The sequence below is a fragment of the Drosophila subobscura genome, chromosome U (assembly GCF_008121235.1).
Source record: "Drosophila subobscura isolate 14011-0131.10 chromosome U, UCBerk_Dsub_1.0, whole genome shotgun sequence".
NCBI lineage: Eukaryota > Metazoa > Arthropoda > Insecta > Diptera > Drosophilidae > Drosophila > Drosophila subobscura.
This window is the reverse complement of record NC_048534.1, coordinates 19,146,972-19,160,464: the sequence shown is the minus strand read 5'-3', so window position 1 is coordinate 19,160,464 and position 13,493 is coordinate 19,146,972. Positions and strand designations below refer to the sequence as shown.

Genomic DNA, 13,493 nt, shown 5'->3' with positions numbered 1-13,493 from the left:
TATGCTCGGGATCGGCTGCGAGTTGCCCCCAGGCGGATCATCATGAATCGGATCGGGCGTATCGGGCGATGTGTCAACTTAAGTTCCTTTTTTTTCGGCTTGGGTCGCTCTTTTGGGTCAAGCAGGAGAGACTCTCCTCCCGGACCGTGGCGACTACTGGACACCCCGAGGGCCGACTCCCGACTCCCGACTCCCGCTACTGAAATGAATCATAGATTGCGACTTTAAACGGCGCTGTGAGGGGGATCAATGACCCCGTTTAATGGCTGCCAATTAGTTGGCATTTTGCGTAATCGACATTTGCATTCTGCTCGGAGCTGAGAGCTGTCCTCGAGCTCTGGGACTGGCTCTGGCTCTGACCCTATAAATAGCACGAAGAGCGGGGGCCATCGTTGGATTTTGACGCCAACGAACAACTAAACAGCAAATCAGCAATTAAAACTGTCATTATTTCACTTTAAATGGGCAAAGAAACGAGGCAGCAGCGCTGGAACAGAGACTGCAACAGAGACTGGATCAGAGTGATTCCCTCAAAGCGTTCGCTTGCCTTCGTTTCGGCTGCGGTTTGGCTTCCACTTCTGATATGCATTTAAAGCGAAACGTGTATGCCCCGCGCTCTCTCTCTCGCTCTCTCTGAACGTTGCATTTCCAGCGCTAATTACACTTTTTGTAAGCCAAAAGGCAGCAGCAGCAGCAGCAGCAGCACAGCCTCCGGGAATGGGATTCTGGCTGGGGGCTGCTGTCTGCTGTCTGCGGTCTGTAGATCTGCTTAGATAGTTGGCGGGCTCCTGCGACTAAAGACTTTCATTAAGCTTAGAGTTTCAGGCTGCTGCTGCTGCCGTTTAAACTCGTTTAACCCGCGAGTGAAATTGTCGCCAAAGGGAAACGCTTGAGGCTGAGGGACTGCAGACTGCGAACTGAGGCTGTCGTCAGCCCAACAGATTGGCAATTTTATCTGTCAACAACATGGAAGTTCTGCAAAAAAAAGCGAGAAGCCAGAACCCAGAACCTCGAGCGATGAAGGAACTAAATGAATGCACGCCCACACGAAATGGTTGGCCCGAAAACCCGAAATGGCATGGATACGGCAAGGGATTGGGAGCCTTCCCAAGGCGTTGTCGTGGCTGATAAAAGGCAGGGCAGAGCAGCAGCAGCTGCTGCCAGTGAAAGGCAAATCAAATCAGCAAGGAAAAAAACCATCCAGTGACATCTTCCAAAACCCAAAATAAAAAGCAAACAGAAGTCTCTCGCTCGCTCGATCTCTCGAGTTATTCATCTTTGTCAGCATTTCTCACACTCTCTTCTGGAGTCTGGAGATCTGGTGGCTGGTGGCTGGTGGCTGTGGGCATATGCCAGAGGAGCATTCAATGACCAATTATGGGGCTAACAAGCTACCAGCCAGAAGATACTTCTGTGGTGCTGCTGCTGCGGGTTGCCTCTGCTTGCTGTTGATGTATGCAAATAAGCTGTCAAAAGTAATTTCATTCAATTACCTTATTTAACGTACAGAAAAATAAACCCCAAAAACGAGCAGGGAGTGGATCGGAGTGGAGACAATGCCAGAGCATGGATGAGGAAGATGATTGCCATAAGAGAGAAGAACGTTAACAGCAGCCAGAGCCAGAGCCATGGACCCTGGATGCCATGCGGATGTTTGTGGTTAAAGTTTGATTAACACTGGTGCCAACGAGCAGGGGAAGAGACAAGGAGGGGACTGGGACGTGGCTAATAGAACTTGGCCGAAATGTCGGTCGTGTCTCTGCTGCCAGGGATTATCACAGAGCGAATGAGAGGCTCTGTGAGGCTCTGTGAGTCCGAGAGACCACAGCAAACACTCTGATAAGACGACGAGACGTTCGCAGCATGCAGGCCCCGCTCGCACTCGCACTCGCACTCGTATTTTTTTATGCAATTTCCGGCAGCTGTGAATGATTTAGACCTGGTCCGGGTCCATGCCGCGCTGCTATGAGAAATGGCTACGTGCCGGCAGTGCCGCAACGTTTTTGGCTGACTCTTAACACGACTCAAAGCTCAATTCTCAATCATCAAACCCAAACAGCCGTTGAGTGCGAAAAACGAGTGTCAGATTGGGGCTTCAAATGAGAGAAATTGTTGCATGAAACATCATCATGTGGGGGCGTCAGAAAGCGTGAAATTGTTTGCGGTTTTCTGCAACTTTCAGTGGAAATCTTTGTGCCTCGTACTCGAGCTCTTTCCCTCCTCCCTTTACTGGGTATCGATTTAGTTATAAAGACATTTACGCTCTGGCATTCCCTTTTGGGTATGACGAAGGGGGTTTGGGGCTGGGACTGCAGCTGGGATTGGGACTGGGATTGGAGCTGGAACTGCTGCTGCTGCTGAGGATGTTTGCGGCGTGTGAAGATTTCACACTTTTGCGGCGTTGATTAGTCACGGGCTCTCATCTCTCTATAAAAACCGCTGTGCCCCCTTCCTTTCCAGCTCTTGGCATTGCCGCCGCTGGCCATCCCCTTGCTGCTGATTTATGTTGACGCCTTATCAGGGCTCCTCAATATTTATTGCAATTTTTATTATAAATTATTTTACTGAAAGATGCACAGAGCACACACACAAGATTTATAAGTATGTGAGTAGATCAGTGCGAGAGAGAGAGGCAGAGAAAGGAGTGAAAGAGATGAAGAACTAGAGAGAATTTTATGGCAATTATTGGAGGGACAAAAAGCCGCTTTAATGAAGTTTCTGCCACAATTGGGCGCTGGTTTTTGGCATTTTCATGTAACAAATTATTAGAATTGATAAAAAATAATAATATTTCTAGGTCTGCAGTGTTTTAATTATAGTTTTTATTAATTACTGCCACCTGTTCACCTGTTTGCATCAGTTTTGCTCAGCTGTGCTGCACTTTTCCTCACTTTTGCTGCAGTTTTGCTCACTTTTTCTTCACTCTTACTCAAATTAGTCTCAAATTCTCATTAGTTTAAGAAAAATAAATCGAATTTATCACCAGCTAAAGCGCAGCCTGGCTGTCAGTTGCCCATTTCGACTGCCAAAAGGGTGACTATAAATCGTGGTGATTGGAAAATGGTCTGGAAAAAATATATAGAGCGTTGTATAATTTAAGACGCAGCCGAGTTTTGTTCCCAGGGGGAAAGTGGTGTGCCGCGGAGGGAGAGCGGGGAGGGAAGATCTATTTCTGTTTGGTTTTTTGCACACTCCTGCTGGTTGCATCATCAGAAAACACCAAAAAGCAATTCTAACAGTTGTTTCACGGCCTCAGCCAGGCACCCAGGCAGCCAGGCAGCCAGGCAGCAGCTTCAGCTCCACATCCCAGTCCCAGTCCACCACCGACCCCGCTGTGCCCGCTTGTCGTGTTATTAAGAATTTTTAATTTTCCGGTATAGATTTCTGACTTGTTCGGGGTCTCAGTCTCAGTCTCAGTCTCGGCTCTGCGCTGCTGCTGCTCCACCTCTGCCAGAGCCGCAGCCGAAGCCACAAGCCCCACTTGGAGTCTGGGACTGTGCATCATCAAAATGCATCTAACAAGGTTGTTAGGTGTTAAATAAGTGTGCTTAAAAATTTATCTTGTACATTTTCCTTCATTTGATTTATGTTTGCTTCTCCGCTTCGTCTGTGGCACAGCCAGTGCCTGCTGCCTGCTGCCTGCCTCCTCCTGCTGCCAGTTTGCCATTTTTTCTTTGCAGCTGTCTTCTTAGCCAATGCCCATTACCTCCGCCTGCCAGCAGTCCCTGCCCTCCCCTTGGTTACGGTTACGTTTACGTTTACGGTTCAACTTTTGAGGCAATCGCTCGCTCGCACGCCTTTCCCTCAACTCGTGGCTCGAGTCGTCTTCGACTTTTGCTTTCGCCGCCAACAACAACAGCAACAACAACTGACGGGACATGCTGCTATGGCCATCTATTGATAAATCAAACAACAACAACAACAGCAACAAAACATACGAATATATGCGTGCGGGGTGGAGGAGAGAGATTTACATTTGGCCGTTGGCCATGGACTTGACTTGACTGGGACTCTGGCCAAAAACATGCGAACAAACCACGAAAAAAAGCATAGAGCAGAGGGGGGGAGAGGCACAGGGGACTCCTCGCTCTGGCCGAATGCGTTTCTTGTGTTTCTAGTTGCAGCTGCAACAGCCAGCAACAGCCAGCACCACCCGCCTGCCAACTGCAGCAGCAACTCCCAGGCCGCGGACTCCTACTCCGATGATGGATCGTTGCATAAGACACAGAAAGTTGTTCAACGTTTTTTTTTCGCTGCTGGAATGTGCGTCCGTTTGCAGCAAAAGTTCACGAACTCGAACTGCATCTGCATCTGCATCTGAATCTTTGTGGCTGTTTCAGTTTTAGTTCCTGTTTGTGAGGCACAATCTGAGGCGCTAATCAATGGCCTGGGCCCTCGCTTCCTCATTCAACTGCAGTACCTACTGCAGCATCTGCTGCTCCCTCTCCTTCTGCTACTCCCTTTCCTACTGCTAATTAAGCTGACTGCACGCTCCGCTGCCGCAGCGTCCTAACGAGTCCACGCCCACGCCTGAACCTCGAGTGAAATCAAGAGCGACAGGAAGTCATGCACAGTCCAGAACTGTCCGCAAGTTGGAGCAATAAAACATTCTAATTGGCGAAAGAGATGACGGGGCAGCCAGACAGTTGGCAGACTCCTTCATCAGCCATTTGGTCACACTTTGTCGTGCCGAAGGAAGTGGTCACACTTTATGCAAGGGTAAGACTGCCCCAAAGCCTAGCTCAAAGCCTGCAAAAACTTGTCACAACTTCCGCTGCAAAAAGGCGAAACGAAAGCTCTTTCGGGCCATAAGCAGCTGTCTGGGAAAACGCTGTGAAAATGCTGTGGAAAACTCTGTCAAACGCTGTCTGCCTAATGGCGACTGACTTTCCCCCGAAGTCGCGCCAAAAGTGGCTAAAATTGTCAATAGATTGAGGTGAAGTGGCTGACCATAAACCACCAGCGATGGAGCAGGCCACACACCAAGTGGATCAAGAGAGAGCGATCCCATCTGGCAGAGCCTTTAGCCTAAGAGCCTGCTGATAAGAATCGCTGGAGCCCTAGACTCTACCCTAGACTTGACTGGGCTGCCCGTTGCCTCGGTGCGACGATCTGCGATCATCGAGTTTGAATTTGAATTCGATTTCGTCCGCCCACACAGCAGCAGCAGCGGCATAAAAAATCATTGGATCTGCGGATCTGCGGATCTGTTGGAATCGTTCTCTAGGCCAATAACAATCACCGTTTCGATGCATCCTGCTGGTGTCTGTTTCTGCGATTTTTTTTGCATAAATTCTGAACCAAAGTTGGCGGCTGAAAATGGAGTTGGACCGGAGCCGGAGGTGCTGCCTGCCTGCCCTGCCTTGCCACAAATTGAAAATGTGAAGAAGAGCGCATAAATTTATTGAAGACTGTGTAAATATTTGCACAGAAATTGAAATGTGTGTGAGGAGGAGTCCACGGAGGAGTCCAGCCCAGCGAGCTCTTCCAGCGAGCGCGCTCCCGGAAATCGGCCTCACTCGATCGTGGGGCAAGTGCCGGCCGCATGACAAAGTGCCACAAAACACACATAAATAGCTAAACTCCGAGCCCCTCGCCCGCCCCTTTTGTAGCTCTAATAAATTAGGCGCAAAGTTTTATTTTATTTGATTTTATTTGATTTTTTGGTCACTTTCGTTGGTTTTTGGTTTCACTTTTTGTGGTTTGGCTCTTGATAAATGCACACATGTGGCAAGTAAAGTGCAACGACAACTCTCTGGACAAGTGGCAAGCAACGGTACTTGTTGTGGCACTGTCTCTGTGTGTGTGTCCAATAAGTTAATCAAAAGTTCAACAAACACACAGCCATTTGGCTTCGCTCTTTTGCCTGCATTTTGTCTTTGTTTTTGGGCTTTGCGCTCGCCTTTGCAGTGTTTTTTTTTGTCGAATTTGCGTAATTTAAAGCAATTCCCAATTTCCAGTTACAGACCAACGACGCACCCACACACCCCGGGAGTCATGCCACACAGTCAGCGCCGAGTCTGAGCTGGCAGCCGCCACAACTCGGAGTCGGAGTTGGAGTCGGAGTCCAAGAGGCTGCATAAATCAAATTGCCAAAGTGGTTCCAAACCCAATTTCGGACTCTGCTCGCTGCTTTGTGGAACGCATGTGGATCGCAAGCGCTGTATTTTTCGTTGCGATTTATGCGATTTTAAATATCAATTTTGTTGATTTTTGTTGGGCCGAGAGAGCCCGAGCGAGAGAGACCGTGCAGCAGGTGGGTCTCGGAAGCAGGCCAAGCGCGATAACCACCGAAATTAATTATGATTGTGGTGCATGTTGCACTGTCCACTGTCTGCCTGTGTGTGTGCTGCACTGTCTGCTGCCTGTTGCAAATTGAATTTCGCCCCAAAGTGTTTTTCAATGTTTGAATTTGAAATATTTTCCGCCATTAGGCAGAGTTTTTCCTTCTTTTTCTTTCACTTAAATGGGAATTATGCAAACTCCTGCAATTAAGTTGCCACTCGAAACCGTACACTTTGGGGGCATATCTTCCATCTCCTGTGGCAGTGTAGTTTTTCCCACTGATTTATGTTTATGGCCATCGTGAGCAGTGGGCGGTGGGCGGGCGGTAGGATTGTTTTCACTCTCTCGTTTGTTCCGCGGGGCGTGTGTTAATTACGCGCTAACAATGACAAATGTTGTCTGGCTAATCAGCCTCACTCTCGAGGCCAAACAACTGACTTTGGGGTTCAATAACCGCGGGACTCCACACTGGACGGCAGCATTCCGCTGGCACACACTGACAGGAACCACAAGAACCGCAAATATCAATTTTATTGTCTCATCCCGAGTGCTGAAACCGCAACACTCTCGGCGGAAACATAATCAAAATCCATCATCATTGCCTGGCGGGGCTTTGACCACAGTAAAAACAAATGGAAAATTGTCTTGATAATGAAATTGTAAGCCTAGAACTCTGAGTGTCCAGTGGCTGGGCGGATCAAAACCGCAGGAGGATCACTTTCACTGGAATGGGAATGGGAATGGATCCCTCCCAACTCCAACTCAATCTCCATTCCCGTCTTTGGTTGCATCTCCTCTTTTGGCTTGGCTGCAATTGCAGCTGCTTCTTGCCGCTGTGGGGCATAAATTGGTTTGGGCTTTATATTAATGCAAATATCTTTCTGCGTTGGCGACTGGACCCAGACCCCCTGCTGCAGCCAGCAGTTTCGGGGCGATTCCTATGCCGATTGTCTAGCTCTGACTCTAACTCTGACTGGGTCTTGTGGCAAAACAATATTTATTTTTTGGGTCTCTCCGTTAGGCCGCAAACGAGTTACAAACACCTGTCATTACCAGACTCCGCACAGAGCGGAGACCAGCGAGAATTGCATAAGTTTTGGGCCTCGTCGGCGTGGTGGCTCCCATTTGGCCCCAGACTTGTTTATGGAAAATGATAAGCAGACGCGAATTTATGGCCAACAAGCGCAGTGCACAGCTCTAATAATTGGTATCGCTCGCTCTCTCTCTCAGGGCGTCATGGCATTGTGTGGGAGTGGGCCCAATAGACAGAACCTCCTGCCACGTCCGACAAATTACGAATTACGGGAAACAAAAGATGGAGCCACAGCGATTCCCCTTAGCGGCCCAGCTTCTTATGCAACTGAAACTCGTTGCCTCGATGCCTAATGACGGAAATATTATGCGTTTGGCCAGCGCCCCACTAAATGCAAACCCATTCCCCCCCTATCAGCCATCAGCCATCAGGTGACTTTATCGCATGCCATTTTAATAAACCATTTTTTCAATTAGGCCGCTCAGAGCTTAGGAGAAAAAACGCAACGACGCACTCATAAAAACCAAGCAAAAGTCACCCAGGAATCGAAGTCAGCGGCACTGCCACAAACTGGGGCAAGTCTAATGGTGAGGCAAGCAGCGCTAGGAGCCCGACCCCCAATAACCAGTCTGTGGCAGTGGACCCCAGACTCCAGTCAGCTATGAAGATGCCAGCAGTCAGCAAACGTTGCCTGTGGAGGGTCTCACTCTCACTCTCCCTCTCTCTCGAACTCTGCCTTTAGGGTTGAATAAATTTCGGTCGGGGTCACCATTTGGCTGATGGAATGGTAGGGACACGAGCTGCCAACCGTCGCGACCACTAATCAAAACTGGTCATAAAATTGCCTAATGGACTTTAATTGCAGTGATGAGAAAGTTGAAATAATCGGGAAATGGAAATGAAGGGGAAACACTTTACGTTTCCATTTGATTTGTGGTCACCCGAAGGGGGTGCAGTTGCAGAGATGTTTTATGTACTTTATATGTACTCAGACATGAGTTTTCCGTGTGAAAGATAGGCACCTTAGGAAATTTGAAGCAGTTGAAGCAATTTTGAGGGGTCACCAGTACTTTGAGTTGGGTTTTAACTTGACTAGAGCGAAGAAAAAGGATTTTTAGAAAGCAAAACAAAGCTTAAAATATGTTTTTTACTTAGGAATGACTTAGACATTTTTTAAGGATGCCATCTAATGGAGAAACAAATACTTTTATCCATTTTTCGGTGTCACCAAATATTTAATTTCGCATATAATTAAATTCCCAGAATATTTTTTTGTTTACTAAATTATTGACTCAAATTTCAAGGCAAAAGTGTCTTTACGGAATAGTCGGGGTCACCAAGTTGCAGAATTTGCGCCTAATTATATTTTTTGCTCACCAAAAGTGGTTCTAGAGCTCACAACAGAGCTCTCAAGATACCTACAATCCAATGCTGACTCTACTTTTGTACATAAGAGACTGTAAGAGTGCAAAATCGACTTCGTCGGGGTCACCACGCCTTCGCTGACTCTAAATGAAACATCAGGCTGGCTACGCTAGCCATTAGCGATTGCTTTTTGGCAAATTAATTGCATTCACGGGAAAGTTGAAATAATCGGGAAGTGCAATTGGAAATTGTAAATTGGGAATTGGAATTGGAAATGGAAATGGAACTGGAATGAATGGAAAAACTTGGCGCTTCATTTGATTTGTGGACTCCTCGGTTTTTGTTTGTGTTTTTTCTGTTTTTGTTACTGTTTCTGGTGTGTGTTTTTGTTGGTGTGGTGGCTGGTCTTTCGGTTGACTTTCAATTAACAAAATGTACTTTCTATTTGTTGGATTTTTGGAGTGCAATGCAAATGGCCTTTATTGCTCAACTTGCGGCCCAAAAAGAAAAGAGCGAACGAGAAACGAGAAACGAAACAAACAAAAAAAATCCCCAAACCGAAACTCCTTTGAATGCTGCTGCATCGGGAGAGTCTCGAGGAGGCGTCCAATTTTGGTCAGCGATGCGTGACTCTGGGTCCATGTCGTGGCTGCAGTGGTGCAGGCAGAGTTGGGGGTGGTGCGCTGTCAGTAGATGCCAAAATGCCAAAAGAGCCACAAAGTCTATAAACAAATTTGGTCAAGCCAAAATGGTAGCCTTATTCGAAGTGATTTATGCTAATTACGCGCAGCTTCAGCCCCCAAAAGCGACAACCAGACAGACAGCGCACAGGAAAGGGCGTTTAGCCAAACAATTTTCCAAAGCAGCCAACCACAAAAGCAGCAAAGCTGCGCTGTTGCAATTGCAACAAGCAACAAGCAGCCAGCAGCCAGCAGCCAAACTTGCAACAGATTGTGTGGCACATGTGTGGTGGGAAAAACCTCTAGAGCGGCTCTAGAGACTCCAACGTTCACCTCCACTCATTTCGTATAGAAAAGTAATTTATTTAGTGACACGCCCACTTCGATATAAAGGTTTTTCCACTGGCCACAGAGAGAGAGAGGGAGAGAGAGAGAGAGCGAATGAAGCGACGGGGCGGGGGGGAGAGACGTTGAACTGGTCACAATATATAATTAAAATCAAAAAGGCCAGATGTTCCAGCACAGAGAGCGAAAGGAATGCCAGAGCCAGCAAAAGATCGATAGAACAAAAAAGAGAAGAAGAACCTTGGGAGCAGATTCGATTTGATTTCATTTCCACAGGGGAGCGACAGAGGGGAGGAGATGGAAACCCTTTTGGTGGCCAGGACTTTATGGCATATTTGTCGAACTAAAGTGCGTTCCACTCCTCCGTGAGGCAGCCATAAGCCCGAGTTACGTGGTAATGGCTGGAGATCCACTTGCAGGCACAAATTACTGTACTTGCAATTGATGGAGGGCATGCATGGGGCATGCAACAGAGCCATAAAGATATCAATAAACGGAAAGAAAGTGTTTCGCAGGGGCAGGTGCTGCGCGTACACAGAAATTGAAAATTCCACAAAAGGCACACAGAAGATGTACTACGATAATCTCTAGCAGAAACCCCCAACCCCAACCCGAGCTCATGTATGGGTTGGGGCACGGGCAATGGAGAATGGAGAGCCATCGATCGACTGGGTAATTACCTCTTGTGCTATCGATCGAGCAACAACAATTTCTAGATGATATTTCAAAAGGGAAACGCTCCAAAAACGGGGAACGCATGGCAGGGCAGGGCTGGGCAGGGCAGGGAGTGGTGCTGGGGTAGGTGGGTTCTCGCTCTCGTAGTCTCAAGTGTTTGATGGTACTTAAAAAACTACATTAAAAAATAATAACAGCAACCGATGCCGAAGTTTATTGAAGGCAGATAAGTGATCTTGTAATCATCGTTGGAGTTGGAGTTGGAGCTGGTCCGAGCAGAGCCGAGCAGCAGCGCCCAAAAACAATAAGAAATAAAAATCGATCGAAAAGGCAGCGAAAGAGCTGCCAGAAGGGCCCCCACGTCTGTGTGTGTGTGTGTGAGTGTGTGTGTGGGGTGCGTGTGTGCCATTTGCCATTGTCTGCATGTTGGGGGCCATGGTCTCTGCGTCTCTCTGCATCTGGGGGCAGAGTATAAGGTGTGTATTTGCCATAATTTGCCATAGCGGACAACGTGCAACAAATGGAGAAACAGAGACAGAGAGAGAGAGAGAGAATGAATGAAAGCGAAGGCACATCATCATCCCAGCAAAAAAGAAGCAGAAGCCATACGAAAAACATTACATTACTTTTTTTCGGGGCTCTCTGAATAAATATACAGCCGAGCAGAGTACGAGATAGCAATCACAACAGACAGACAGAGGAGACAGCAGAGACAGACCGACGAATGACTGACAGACAGACGTCGCCTGGAATGTAGGAAGCTGTCGATGAGGTTGAGGCTGAGACAGAGTCCGAGGTTCAGGCTGAGACTAAGATCTGAGGAGGAGGAGAAGGAGAAGGCGGTGGAGGACTGAGCTCTGTCAGATGATGATGAGCCACTGCCTCGAATGGAGACGTACCACAGAGCGGCGCTCTCATGTGCGCTAAAATTGAAGAAAATCATCAGGGGCCCAAGTGATCGACATGTGAGTCAAAGTTAATAACAAAAGGCAGAGGCAAAGGCAGCAAAGAAAGGGGAGAACGGGAGACCTGAAGCTTCGCTTGGAAACTTGAAAAATACGAAGAGCGAAATGATTTTTAATAAGCGATAAAGCAAAACTGCTTATTGGCTTCGTCTGCCGTCGTCTTCGGCAAGAAGGGAAGGGGCCAGGTGGAGGAGGAGGAGCAGCAGCAGCAGCAGCAGACAAAGGCAGGAAGGAAAGATATTTATGCAGCAGAAGGAGAAGGAGACGGAGACGGAGACTGCGACGGAAAGGGGTTCCAAATTATATTGAAAGCAAATCGAAAAGCCAACAGCAGCGGCTCCGACAGTGAAGGCACGCGGTTGGGACTGGGACTGGGACTGGGACAGGACACGGGGCAGACAGCGGGCAGAACTGTTCGATCATACTCATCATTTTTGAAATTGCTTTCAACACCAGTTGTGGCAAGGTGTGCTCGCTGGAAGGTGCAACAGCAGGCAACAATGGACGCTCGGACTTGCTTTTTCTTTTATTTTTTCTTTTTTTGGTGTGTGGATGGATGGTGCGTAAAATCATCAACAGAAACGCGTTGCCAGGAGTAGGAGAAGAGCGGGGGAAGCCCGCTATATATGTGGGGTGTTACCCTCGCAGGGAGTACGCGCACTTCGTTAGGCCTATAAAAAGAAAAGAGGGCAGGAAGGCAGGGCGAAGGAGGAGTCACCAGAACTGACTTCTGTGATAAGCATTTTGCGTTAATTTGCGCGAATGTTGCGCTTAATGTGTGGTGCGACCCTTCTACTCTTAGAGAGAATGCCCCGAAAACCCAAGCCACAGCTGTTGGTTTTTTTTTTATCGTTAATTGGGGAAAGCGAAAAGCCGAAAAGCAAATAACAATTAGGCAGCGATGGGAAAGAAATGCCAAATTCCGCTTTACTCTGTTTTGCTCCGAAAAAATTGATTGACATTTGGTTGAAATCATTTGAGGATAACGTTTTTTTTTTTTTATAGTTAATTGAAGAAAGCGTTTGCCTGCGCCCCGAAAAGCAAATAACAATTAGGCAGCGAGTGGTAAGAAATGTCTCTTCACGTTGCTGCCCCAAAAAATTGATTGACATTTTGGTTTAAATCATTTGAGGATATCGTTTTTTTTTTGTTTTTTTTTTTTTTAAATATAAAAATCCACAAAGGATCTGTTGCCGCCGACAAACACACAAACACACAATGATAAGCAAATGTTATGCTAAAAATCTACGCCCAAAGCGAAATGCTCATTGAACTGCAAGCGAACAGTGGGAGCAGGGGGAGCGGGCAGCAGCAGGGAAGGACCCAAGACAATGCGTACAAATCGTTGACAAAAATTTATAGTAGCAAAAAGACAGCACAGAAAAGAGAGAAGGAAAGAGGAAAGAGACCAAAGAACAGGGAACCAAAGAGCCCAGCGACTAGTCTTTTGGCGTCTTGAAGTCCGGCAGCAATTCCCCCCCAATGCCACAGCCACATCCACACAACGCCAATGCTTGTCGGCGCATCCTTGCAGCTATTTTGCATACCAGACTGCCTGCCACATGTTCCCCTTATGCCGCTGCATGCTTGCTGGCCTGCCCTTAAACCCGCTTTATCCATGTGCTGCCCCGCACGCCTCCGCGGCCACAAAAATCAGTCAGCCATGCGGCTTCCGAGTCGACGACAACGGGAGGGAGAGTCGCCGCTGCAGAGCCTCGAAGACGATGCTATCCCTACGATAAGAAATTAAATTAACGAGATATGTCAACGATGAATTCATTGCCAAGGCTTAAGCGCAAATGCCGCCATTCTTGAGCGCAGATCTGTGAGTGGGGAGAGGGGAGTGGGGAGTGGGGAGAGTCGCTGCTTGGGTTTCTTCTTTGTCTCCGGCAGTCGTCTTCGTCGTTGTCCCTTTGCTTTGCATTCGCGTTCCTTTGGGCAGCGATTAGCCTCGCTTTTTGGCATTCGCATTGAGCTTAGACCCACATGGACATTCAGTCAGTTGCTGGCTGCTACCTGTGGCAGGGGCAGGGGCAGGGACAGGGGACAGGCACTGCCAAGGGTTCGGCCTGCATCCCTTTTCTGTTTCTGTTTCTGTTTCTGCTCCTTTCAATGTCAATGTCTGCCAGCGACTGCTGCCGCTGC

At 47.9% G+C, this 13,493-nt stretch overlaps 1 protein-coding gene across 2 annotated transcripts in view; it reads right to left on the bottom strand.

Moving 5' to 3' along the window:
- The window catches only part of LOC117900116 (protein dachsous), a 74,767-nt gene that overhangs the window by 20,180 nt on the left and 41,094 nt on the right, over positions 1-13,493 (bottom strand). The gene's annotated exons all lie outside the window — the stretch shown is intronic.